General features: G+C 39.8%; 1 protein-coding gene across 2 annotated transcripts in view; it reads right to left on the bottom strand.

Moving 5' to 3' along the window:
• CTNNA3 (catenin alpha 3) overlaps positions 1-13,572 on the bottom strand; it is a 554,150-nt gene that overhangs the window by 435,528 nt on the left and 105,050 nt on the right. The gene's annotated exons all lie outside the window — the stretch shown is intronic.

Genomic DNA, 13,572 nt, shown 5'->3' with positions numbered 1-13,572 from the left:
AAGCAAGTATAAGCAGTGAATTACGAGGTACAGAGCCAGACATCGATTGTGACTCCTGCTTATTTATTTCCCAGATCTACACAGTGACAAAGCACCACTAATTTTATTCCATAAATCTTTAATATTTCTATTTACAGTGCGCTATATAAAATAAAATTTTAGAGCTTAATGATGCTTTCTGGCAACACTTCTGCTAAGCAATGTTTCTCTCTCTCTCTCTCTCTCTCTCTCTCACACACACACACACACGTATATTTTGTGTTGTGTTTGGGGTAAATAATGGTCACTGCTGGAATCTCAATAAAGGGCACGGGTCAACAAAAACATAAAATTGGAATTCAGCCTACAGAATATTTTTCCTTTTCTTTTCCGCTGTACAGTCAGCAAGCATTTTTAATGTAATTGGTGTCTGACCTCAAATAGCACATGTTCTGCATATGATTTTCTTTTCCTCCCATTACTTCTCCTCCCTTGGGGACTATGTAGTTACACAGCCCAATCATTATCAATAGGTTTGGTGTTATTTAGCACGTCTTCTTCCTACCTAAGGCTGCAATTCTAGGCATATTCACTAGGAAGTAAATCTGATTAAAATCAATGGGACTTATTACCATGCAAACATGGCTTGGACCAGGCTATACATCTTTGGTACAATAACTTTGTACGTGGTGGCTTGGTGTTATTGTGGATAACAGAACTACTGTGCCTTGAAACAAGGTTCTACAGCTCTTTCTGCTTTGCCCCACAAAGTGCTATTGTATAGATGCATTCAGTTCCCTACCCTCCTTGGCTTATGCAAATAACTAACAAGATCAAACAAATTGGCTTAAACCCTGAAAATCTTTTTATTGGAACTCTGAACAAGGCAAAAGCAATTATCACTCAGAGACTTTACGATGTCGAATTACAACAAGAAGACGCCCTACTCCCGGAGTCGTATAGATGTTTAAAAGCTTGGCCTAATTTTGCAGCTGCCCCTTACTTAACTAACATCACTAACGAAGCTTATAGATGGGCTTTCTCTAGAGCCCGTTTTGAGACAATGCCCTCAGCAGTGCTGCACGGCAAATTCACGCGGGTACCAATGCATGCGCGTCTCTGCCCCTGTAAGTCTAATAAGGTAGAATCTGTTACACACATCCTTCTATTTTGCGAATTTTATAGTGAAGAACGAGCTCAACTTATTTTGCCGCTTTTATCAAAATTTATACCCCTACAACATTATTTGGAATCCTCCCCCGAAATTCTACGAAAATACCTTCTGGAAGATTCCTCAAGCTCAATATCATATGAGGTGGCCAAATTTTGCACTTTAGTAATCAGGAAGCGTAAATCTCCTCTGTTGAACGGCACTCTGCGAAGTTCCCCTGTGTAATCCTTTTTTCTTTTTTTCTTTTTTTTCTTTTCTGATGTTGCTGTTGATCTCTTTTTGTTTGATCTTGTGGTGTCTAGTGTCACTGGCTTTTGCCGCAATTAAAAAAACAAAAACAACCTTTTGTGCTCTTCCACACCCGTCCAATGTTCCTGACCCTTATTTTGGATTCTTTTAGCTTCTTTTAAATTCTTATAGACTTTTATATTCACTTTGTGTTTTAATACCTTTTTAGATTTTAAATGCTGGTCTATGACCGTAATAAAGATTTGTTGTTGTTGTTGTATAGATTCATTTTACAGCAGGGCTACAGAGGTAAGGAAAATGAACAATAAGATGTCCCTCCTCCCTAAGCTGTCAGCCAACAGATCTCTCTAGAACTTGCAGTTTTCCAGAAACAGCATCTCTAAAACTTGCAGTTTTTCCAGAAAAGCCATGTGGTTAAACCTTTCTTGAACCATAGGTGCCAACTCTAAGGGGCTCAGGTCCCTTCACCCCCTCCTCAATAAAATAAATGGGGGGCTGCCCCCCCCCCCCCAGTGTTGAAGACAATCACGGGCAGATTTCATAGACATCAACTCTAGGGGACTCAGGTGCGTTGCACACCCCCCCAATAGTATTCTTCTGTGGTCAGAGCTGCCCCACAATGCCATCGGCCACTGCCATCGCTCTGGGGCTGCTTCCCCCCTCCTTCCCCTCCATGGCAGGAGCAGAAGGAGGGAAGGAGTTGCATAAGTGTTTGGGGGCAGTGGCATGCAAGGAGCGGAGCATGCAGAGTCATCGCCCAGACAGATTTTTGTTTTCTCGTGCTTGGAATCAGAGCTGTTGCATCCAGGCCACTCAAGCCCTTTCCACCCCACATCGCTCTGCCTCGCAGCATCAGGGCCCCACCTCTCTGCCTCTGGACCTCAAAACCTGTGAAATAGAATGGTGCTTCTTTGCCCCTACACCCTTCCCTGAAAAAGCGAGGAAGAGAAGGAGAAGAGTCAAGAAGCAGCAATCTGCATAGTGGCACAAAATACTTTATCGGAGGAAATAATCACAAAAATTAAGTGCTGATCTAGACTAGACCTAATATTACTGCAATCAATTAGACAGCATGAGCTTGTTTTCTGAACGGAAATTGGAACATGGTGCATTTTACATGAAGAGAGATGCAGAGTTTCCTTTTACTTGATCCATTTGAGTGCTGGAGGTTAGAACCCTGCACTGCTATTCTGCTGACTCTCCTTGGCAACCAAGAAATTAGAAGCTCCAAACAAATAACATATAGAGAGAGAATGAGCTTTTCTCTAAAGCAAAGAAAATTAGGAACGAAAATAGAATGGTCTTTTGAAATAGAAGACCTATTAAAGTTAAATTCTTTGACACCCACTGCCCCTGCACATTGGTCTCAATGTACTCATTGTCTGTTTTACACAGAGTCTATATATTCATAACCTGTACAAACATATGTAGGCTATGCATATGTTTTATGTACCTTTAAAAACGCAAAAAACAGATTGCATGGAGAGAGCCTGTGTGTGTACTGCTGGTGCATGCATAGCATTGGGGCAGAAAAGGTGAAGAATGTGTGTAGGTTGGGGCAGGCCAGTGGGCACAACCTCAACTCCCTATCCAAGTATTCATTCAACTCAGAAGCCACATGCACAAGACTGTGCATTTGTAGATCAACATACTTTGTTTTTAAGTGAGGCTGTCAATCAATCTCCCATTGATACCAGTAGATTTTTTTATGTATCTATGCATGGGAAACCACACTTAGGGGATGGAGGATCAATCAGTAGATGATATATTGATATTATGAAGTGGAAGTGGAAGGATAAAACACGCTTCTCCAGTCCATACCATTCAAATGTTTGTGTCCAGTTTCAACTTGAACCACTCTCATCTAGTTTTGCCTTGTTATTTGAAATATATTTTATCCACAAATTAGTTTTAGCACAAGCCACCGCTATCAGCCTCTATTATATAAAGCTATTCTCCCCAACACACACCCCGCCACCAGTGTTGTAGAAAATCTTTTTCAGTCTGCCATGGACAGACTCTAGGTCAGCTTCTTGATGACCCAGCAATCAATGAGAGCTTTTTAAAATGTCATCCAATCAGGATAGTGGTGGCAAGTCAAAATTCAGTACCTGCTTTCTACCAGCTTAGGCTGGTATGTCAGCTGAGGCTGACCCTGGAAAGGGTGATCTATGCTCTGATAACAGAGCTCTATGCTCCAGTTACAGTCTGTTTAGACTTGTGCATTGTATTGCCTTTGAAGCTGCTATTTGCTCAAAATACTGCAGGCAGGATTTTAACTGGAAAAGCTCATCAGGAACATATTTCATCCGTGCTGAGAAATCTATACTGGCTATTTGTTCACTTCTGAACCCAACTGTGATCAGCAAGAAAAAAATGTACACTACTCTTGGATTATAAATTTAAGCATTATGCAACATAATGTTAATTAAGAAAAGGGGGATGAAGGTCACCCTACCCACCCAACTCACTGGCCTGGCTTTTCATGCCACTTCTATGCCTTGGATGATCTGAGTGTTCGCACTGGAACTTTCAGTCCTATGTTGCGCATATGGTTCAGCTAGGGGTAGGCCTCTTTTTCTGCAGTTGCTCAAACTCTGTTGGGTGGTCTTTACCCATGGATGACATGGCACACCCAAATCAGAAGCTCACCCCCTGCTATTACTGGACTCCTTTCATTAAGATAAACTGTTATTTTTCTTTCAGCTATCTTAATATGTGGCACACAACCAGCCCACCTGGAAATATATTTAGCCCTTTCTGCCCCCCCCCCATTTTTTTCTGGTGCTGCCAGTCTCTCTACCCCGCCCTACCATGCCCATAGTCACAGGCACCTGCTCACCCTCGGAAGACCCCCTGCATACATTTTTTTCCTGCCAAAGATGTGATAGTTAAGAGCCAAATCAAAATTGCATGTGTTTCCCTAACAAATACCTCAAGAAAGATAAAAAATATGACCATACCCAGCCAACATTGATGAAATAGAAAATCTCATTCCCATCTGTCAACAGGACATCTAGCTTAATGCCCAAGGTAAACCTGATGAATACAGTGTTCTGTGCTGCTTTCTGGACCTGAATGAAGCAGGGAGCCTTATGTAGCTCATAAGGCCTATCAACCTGAAATTGTTACAGAACTGAGAAGCGCTCTGTCTCATGAATTTTTGCCCTCTCCTCACAAAGACAGGGAAATTCCAGTCACATTTCTTAGTCAGGCTGCAGTGCCTGGAAATCTGCTTGAAAAGCTGTCAGGCAGATCACAACATGCCGTTTAAAAATGTTGGACTTATTTTTAAAAAATGATAAAATGAAATTAAATATATTTATGCAAATATTAATAAAATTATGTAAATACTAAATGAATAAGAGTATAAAACAAATTTAAGATTCTGAATCTCGCTGACAGGACACAGCATTCTCCCGTTACAAATTTTCTCATCTCATCAATTACTGCAGATAGAAAATGAATAAACTTCACAGTTGTATCATTTCCACCCAAGAGAAACCGCAGGCTTATAATCAAACCTCTCCACATCTGTCCACAAAATCTGTCCCAAGTTCTTCAAGGCACCATACAAAGAACAATATACAATAATATATGTACAAGGATACTTTAGATGAAATTCCTGCATTGCCGAGGATTGGACTAGATGACCCTTGGAGTCCCTTCCAACTCCACAATTCTGTGATTCTATGACTCCAACCTGGTACTCAAGTACCACAAGTACAGGTATAGTCAGAATACAGCATATTTGTGAACCTTCCTTCTGGGACAACTGAGAGTATCACATTTAACTAGGCTTTAATAAACACCATCCCCTCTAGGTTTCTTCAAATCCTTACAAGGTAGTACAAATATGAATGTCAGTGAAATTATTAAATAATGGAACTTTTTAAGGCACCAGTTCAATTGTTCTGCCCATCTGAAGAGATACATCAGATCAGACAATTCCTGCTTCTAATGCTTTTTAGTGAGCTCCACCCCCAAACTCTGCATATAGTTCAAAAGAAGCCTAATTTCACCACTATGGAACAAACAAATGCGTTCCAAGTGTGATTGTTCATGACAGATATTTTTCCATAGCCAAATGTTTAGCAGCATCACATATGCCACTGTTTGAATTGTTGTTACAGCCAATGAATAAATCAGAAGGGACTGATGGGGCAGTAATAACAACAATCATATAATTTTGTTTTTAACTATATCCAAGGGACTTCGTTTCTCTGCAGACCACACTTAGAGAAGCTAAGGAACGAGTTTCCTTTATATAGTTCCAATGCTGGTGCACCCTTAGCTCTAAAGTAAAATAAACTCTACATGTTGTGTACAGCTTTCTGTCTGAGAAAACACCACTCCCAAATATCAGAAAAAAATATACTTGCTCAATTTTCACCCGGCCTAATCTCCAAAGAGGTGTGTATGGTCTCTTCTGAAAAATAACCCTTTTGTTCTTTTGATAGTTATTGTGCAAGCCTGCCCAAGCAGTGCTTTTTTTCGGGGGGGGGGACACATACCCCTAAACATTTTGTGAATCTTTGTACTTTTGTCTATTTACTGTATTTATTTTTTACCAATTTGAACTATAAAATGGTGATTTTCTTGAGTCAAAATGAGAGTACCCCTAAACATTTTTTTAGGGGGGAAAAAGCACTGTGCCCAAGCATCCATATTTTTCACTGAGGCCCTTCTCAGAGTGTTCCCACCACCAGAGGTCAAGCAAGTGGCAACAAAGGAGAGGGCTTTCTCATCTTATCTGTGGTATCCCATCCAGAGGAAGCTTGCCTGGCATCCACTTTGTTATCTTTTAGACGTCACACTTATTTTCTCAGGCATTTAAATAGTTTTTTTTATTTCAAGTATTGAAAACGTGCACTGGAAATGAAGCATTTACTCTGCTGTTTTAATGGAGATTTAACGTTGCATTTAATTGCATTTCTTGTTATTCTGTTTTAAACTACCTTGAAATAAAAATTATGCAGGGTGGTATAAAGAACACTTTAAATGCTGTTGTATGTTTACATGCCTATAGAGACTGACTAAAAAAAATGCTTCTAAAAATGTGCCTTTGGTAAAGGTAAAGGGACCCCTGACCATTAGGTCCAGTCGTGGCCGACTCTGGGGTTGTGGCGCTCATCTCGCTTTATTGGCCGAGGGAGCCAGTGTACAGCTTCCGGGTCCTGTGGCCAGCATGACTAAGCCGCTTCTGGCAAACCAGAGCAGCGCACAGAAACGCCATTTACCTTCCCGCTGGAGCAGTACCTATTTATCTACTTGTACTCTGACGTGCTTTCGAACTGCTGGGTTGGCAGGAGCAGGGACCAAGCAACGGGAGAGTGTATATATAAAAAATTAAATTAATAAATTTGTTGTCAGAAATTAAGCCAGTCTCACTTTGGGCATAATTCTCAGATCATAAAAGAAACTCAAGCACCCAATAACTTCAAGGGGATCGAAACTGCTTACTTTGTATTTTTACTGGTTAAGTGGAATTTTCACTCCTTGTTACGATTGCTAAACAATTCTCCTGTTTCACAAGTCCACTAAGGTAAAGAGGGAGGAGAGGGAGCCTCATAGCCAAGGCTCCAAGTAGGCATGCTCAGATCCAGATGTGGATTTAATCACTGTTAACAATACCTGGTCATAAGGAAGATCTCATTCTGCTGAATCAAAACATTGCCTTCTTTCTCCAGTTCTTTAAACAGCAAAATCTCAAAGTGGTTTAATAACAGGGCTGAAAGCTTTAACTAATTAATTAGTGTCATTAATTTACTATTTCATTAATTGATTTAATGTGTAGATTGCTGATTGATTAAACCATGGTGCACAGGAAGAGACAAACCACATTAAGCACGAACACTTGGCGCTGTCAACTGTTCTGTTAACAAGTTTCATACATCTCTTGACTTCTGTGTTAATAGGCTAGTGAAACTTGTATTGGCAAAGTTCAAAGCCAAGGGGCAGGATCTCATGATTAGATCCTATGTTATAGGCAGTGTTGATGTTATTACTAGTAGATATTTCTTTAGAAAGCAGCTATGTTCAAAATGCAGCAGCAGATATATTGACTGCCTAAAGTTATGCTAAAAATTACTTTAAAATTACATATATAAGTAACTCAGTAATAAGCATTCCTATTTATTCTTCTGAACAGGTCATCAAAACTGATTTATGAAATTACACTTATTAGAATACGATGTATACTTAAAATGTGTTCCAAAAGGGAGCAAAGAACCAGTGACAAAGAAGTCAGGATTGTGCTAGTCAAATACTAGAGAAATATAATGCTCCACTGATTTGAGGCAGGAATATACAAAGTTTATTAAAGTACTTAAGAAGTTTCAGAAGCATTTGCAAAGGCAGACAAAAGCTGAACAACTTTTCTGTTGTTTTCTAAAAAAATTCAAGACCTAATGACACTGATAATTTATTCTGCATTCTTTTTGAGAAAAATACATTTATTTTTAGTTGCTTTTGAGAAAATCTGTACATATATTTGAAAAATATATTATATTAACTCCTTTCTATCTCAAACAATAATGCTTGGAAGGAGCAGCAGTTTCTTTAGAAAGGTCCTAAGTTAAACACCACGGGGAGGCAAACAGAACCCACAGTAAAGGTACAATCAAAGACTTAATACCTAGATTGTACTGTTACTAACTGTGACTGGTTCAACAGCTTTTGCCATTCCTGAACCAGGAAATCCTGGGCACAGTAGTGCATGCTTTGGTTAGGTCAAGACTGGATTACTGCAATGCACTGTATGTGGCGCTTCCCTTGCACTTGATCTGGAAGCTACAGTTTGTGCAGAAGCTACAGATAAAAAAAATCCCAGTTCCTCCTCTTTCCCATTCACCCTTAAAAATCCTGAAATACTCTAGGGTAAATTCCTGGCAGAACCAGAAATGAGATATGAAAATTAAATATAGTTTCTGCAACCATTAATTTGAACAATAGAATGACCTTTACCATATTTTTAACGCATTTAAAAAAGCAAGCCATGTTAAATACATTAAATTCTTTTCTATTTGCAATGGACTTATTTACAGTAATTTTTGATTTACCTAAGGAAAATTCCTTCTCATGAATTAAAAAGTGTGGTAGCTGTTTAGTCAGTGAACACTTCCAATATTTATTTGCAGTGCTAGGTTATTACCATAATCAAGGATTTATTCTACCTTGGAGGGAGGGAAAATACCATTTTGTTGAAGGCTTCCTGGGAAAAAATGGTCTTCAGCAGACTAATATATTTTGGGTGCTGTCAAGTATACCAAATATGAATTACTGACTATTGTACTGAATCATCCTCTCAAGATCCATGAGCTGTGCATCACTCTATATTTTTCTAGTGCATTCCTCAAATAAGTATCCGATTAATGCTGAAATTGCTGGCTCAGAAACATTTAATGAAGAACAGGACTTAAGCAAGAAAAATCTTTAATCTTGTTTCTCCAGTTCTCCTGGCTAAAAAAAAAATAGCAACTTAGGGATCTCCCACATTATTTACCAGAACAGAAACCTCTAGAAGAGAAAAGCAGGTTTAGGAAGCCTGGTTTTTGAATGTGTGTGAACATTTGTCATGGTGGCACCCCAGTTAGAATGCCTACCTCCAATAAGGTCAACCAGAACCAACAATGACCGCTCCCCACTTAAAACGGGGGGCGCCCTTAGCGTGGACGCGCGCAGCCCCTAGATCTGGAGCGGCTCCATCAGCAAAGGCTTGGCTTTGCCTTCCCTCAGGTGGGATACCTGGAGGTCTCTGCCTACCTCAGTCAGTTGTCCAATCCCACCTGGGGGAAGCGTTGCCAAGGAGACCAAGCCAGGTAGGGGAGGGATTACCTGCCTACTTAATAGAGGGAGGATCTTACCTGGGAATCCTCACTTGGCTCCAGAGCTTCTCCCACCCTACCCACCCTCAGTTAATGTTTTTTTTTTTTTTTTTTTTTTTGCAGGTTAACTTTTCTTCACAGATTTTGCAGGTTAACTTTTCTTCACAGGTATGCGGGCGCTGTTACGTTAAGGTCGCTGTTAAAGGGCCGGAAAGGAATTTCCCTGCATTGGCAGGTTTCGCCTTTCCCGTAGCAAACGTCACAACTTTGGCGGTATCAGGCCTTGGGCGGAATCCTTTAGTCCATCTTCCTCTTTGCGGCGGCGATACCAGGGTTCCCCGTTAAAGGGATTTTCTGAACGGAGGCTTTGACCGTACGCCGAAAGGTCGTCATTGCTCTCCCCTGCGGGGGCGGCGTAACGGGGGCGGCTATCTCTGCTTGAACATATGTTCTCCAGAGCCGGCCCATCCCCCCAACACACACTGGATAACCCTGATGCTCCCTAGGTCCCCGGCTGGGGACTGGGGAGGGAGAACGCCCAATGCCTGAGCCAAGGTCTACCCACATTTGAAATTTAATAAAGTTGTGGCCAATTTAATCCCATAGCACGTTGTCTTGAGTCATTATTCCACATGACGGGGGGGACCGCTCAGGATCTAGGGACGCCGCCTGTCCACGCAATACTGACATTTCAGCAACACATTAAGACCTCTCAGTTTGCCTGGTCCTCTTCACAATGCTAGTATAGGTATGTTGCTGTAACAAGGAACTATGTTTAGCGTCGTGTTATGTTTTGTACTTGATTCTATGTTTGTTTTATCTGTTGTTTACATTTTTACATTTTTATTTTTGTATTTATTGTTAGTTGATTTAGGTTTGCTTTTAACTTACGCTAACCATATGATGAAGGGCAGGATAAAAATTAATAATAATAATAATACTGTCGTAGTAGCCTCAGTTTTGTATCTAACCTCCACCACTTTGTTGGCATTGTCACACAGAGTTAATTTGTTTCCCTCCCATTTTCTGTAGAATATATCAACTTCCAAACTACACAACCACAATCTCAATCTTTGTTTGCAAACCCCCCTGTAATGAGAATGTCGCAGCAGTGCAGAAATCTCCATCATCAAAGATTAAATAATTCAGGAAGAACTGGAAGTCATTCAAACATTTCTACTCTTCAATTGTACTTGAAAAGCTTGTCACAATGAATAACTGTGATCCCCACAACGTTAGGCTCATTTGGAAGCTCTTGTTTCTCTAAATCAAAATATATTTTTGCTGGGATCATGCATTTTATAAGCAAATGGATCCTTCAAATTCTTCAAAGCAATCAGAATAAAATACAACAAATCTTTAATCATGATACCTAGAGTGGGTATCATCTTTTTAACTATAGGGTCATTGCCTTCTGCACCCAGGACATGCAGATGGAGAGAGAATTATAAAATAGCACAGCAAAAAATATCATCATCATAATCCACCTTAGACCCTATTCTTGATGTAATACAGGATAGTAGAGGACTTGCTCTGACTAGTAATTCCAGGCAGCTCACTATCCACCTCTCAATGTGAGGAAGGTGTTTGAGATCCCTGGCACACAGAGTATCATAGTTGACAGCTGTAATATTAAACTGAAACATGTAAAGCTCAGCATCCCAGTTTCAATAGTAGGATCCAGTCTGTTTGTTCACCTTGTGCATTTATCTTCAATATTGCTGTATATATTTTCTGCTAGGAATCATGTTGTGTAATAAAACTGTACAGCCATGAGACAAGAGGAGATTAAATGAGCCCTAAGAGAACTGTTGGAAGGCAGCCTTGTATCCCTTAATCTGATGCTATTGTCTCTTCTTATTGTCAACCCATGGTATGCATTTCTAATTTTGGATTCTCTCCACTATACATCTATGGATACAGCATGTCTCAATTTAGGCACTGTTTTAAAGCATTTTCATAGAGCTTTGTGTTCTTAGAGTGTATTTTGTTTTGCAGATTTTAGCATCTACTCTTAATACTTCAAGTCTAGACCATTAATTCTGACTTAGAAGAACATCCTAGGGCTAATGCAAATGAATCCTGGGTGCATGGCAGCTCCTGAAAATTTGATTGCTCAGTGGCTCCTGGCAATCAAATTTTAAGCAGCTACAATCCTCAGCAAGTCATTATAATGAAATGTAATGAAAAACTGCAGCACAAATGCAAAGTGTAGCTTCTTGTTTGATTCAGGCAGCCTTCTTCTGTGATAGGGATTCATATTTTTTATTTATTTCATATGTATTATGTTCTAAGCTTTTCATATACCAGCTACTTCAAAGACAAAGGAACTGACAGCAGAACTTCATTTATTCAAATAATACTCCAGGCATCATTCAAAATAGAAGTATGGGTAAATGACATTAAACTAGGTTACAGAAACATGGGAATATGAGAGACCTGAATTTTCTGATAACTGGGAATGAACAACAGTGAGGGGGGTTCTTTTCTTACATCACATACAATAAACCCACAGTGTCCCCTTAACCTTGCACAGTTCATCTACTCTCTCTAAAAGGATGTTACTATGTTAAGAAATAAACAAAACTGCTTGCCTAGAAAAGATGCATGAAATATTTGGAGTCTCCATTTCTCATATATATAGTTCTCACATCCTGAAAATGGATATTTTACACTGTTCTGCACATGTCCAATTATCCCCTGGATCAGGCACAGGTTAATAATTGGAACAGAGTATTGTTGCTAAAATTCCACATACTCATTGCAAACAAACAAAAATCTTCCAAACATGCTGCAGTCTACTGTCCAGTCAAGAGCAGCTAGCCTTATTATGCAAGCATGCAACTTAGGAATCCATAGAAAGTTGCTTTTTTCTAGATCCAGACAATCTGTTCATCCAGCCCAGGGATGGATAATCTTTTTCAGGGTAAGAGCTGCATGTCAGATAGATGTGGCAGTTCTTATTTTTTAAATACCTGGGCAGGTGTCACAGGCTCACAGAATCATAGCAGTGGACCTGTGGTAGTGGGCAGTGTAAATTATAGGGCTTCTCCATACAAATGTTCAAAAATGGAATTGTATTGTTGCTATACTTATCCTAGCTGGAGAAGGCATGGAGCCTAGCTGTGAAGAGATAACCATGCTTCCATTTATTTTACAGCCTTTGCTTGTAAACAATACCGTACATCATGATGATGATGCAGCAACAAAAGGTGGTATTCATATATATTTTACTTGGAGCTGATCTACTAAAAATAATTACTCTTAATAAAATAAAAAAATGTCCAGTAGCACCTTATAGACCAACTAAGTTTTTCTGGTATAAGCTTTCAGATCTGAAGAAGTGTGCGTGCACATGAAAGCTTATACCAGAACAAACTTAGTTGGTCTATAAGGTGCTACTGAACAATTTTTTATTTTTATTTATTTTTATTTCGACTGTGTCAGACCAACACGGCTACCTTCCTGAATCTATAATTACTCTTACTTAGTCATTAATTTCAGTTGGTCTCCTCTGGGTAAAACTTGGCTGATTGTCACCTTGAAGCTCCTAAAATGGAAGTGTCAGATGGAACCTCCTGGGTATTGCCTTAATCTCTGGAAAATCTTTTTTAAAAAAAACAACAAAAAACCCAAGATGGGTTGAGAGTTCCCTATTCTGTGGTAATACTCCATAGGAGCACACAAAGACAGAATGAAAGGTGGGAATATACAAGCTCACACAATGGTGTCCACATCTGTGAATACAGTGGTACCTCTGGTTGCGAACGGGATCCGTTCTGGTGGCCCGTTCGCAACCTGAAAAGAACGCAACCCACATCTGCGCACGCGCGGTTCGCGATTCGCCGCTTCTGTGCATGCGTGTGATGTCATTTTGCACATCTGTGCATGTGCGAGCGACGAAACCCGGAAGTAACCCTTTCCGGTACTTCTGGGTCGCCGCAGAATGCAACCTGAAAATGCACAACCTGAAGCAAACGTAACATGAGATATGACTGTAGTTGTATCTTTGCCATTACAGAAAATAATCAGTAAGTAACTATGGCATTCATTCAGCCACATTAACAATACATGTTCTATCTGGGTGAAGAATCCCATTTTCCCAGTTTGAATATGAAGAATATTCAATAAAGGAAGGATACCTGGATTCTGTGCAACAAATAACTGAAATAATTGTACTAGAAATAATCACACATTTTTCTCTGTTTACCCATCTTCCTTTCCTGTTTTCCCTATTGTTTTCATCTTATTAAATTCATATATATTGTAGATATCTCTCTACTTCTATGATAAAATACTGAAAGCACTACATGATCAATAAAGCTTGGGGGGGGGGGGGCTGAGAGA

Source organism: Podarcis muralis, chromosome 6 (genome assembly GCF_964188315.1).
Source record: "Podarcis muralis chromosome 6, rPodMur119.hap1.1, whole genome shotgun sequence".
Classification (NCBI taxonomy): domain Eukaryota; kingdom Metazoa; phylum Chordata; class Lepidosauria; order Squamata; family Lacertidae; genus Podarcis; species Podarcis muralis.
This window is presented reverse-complemented; position numbering and strand designations above follow the sequence as displayed.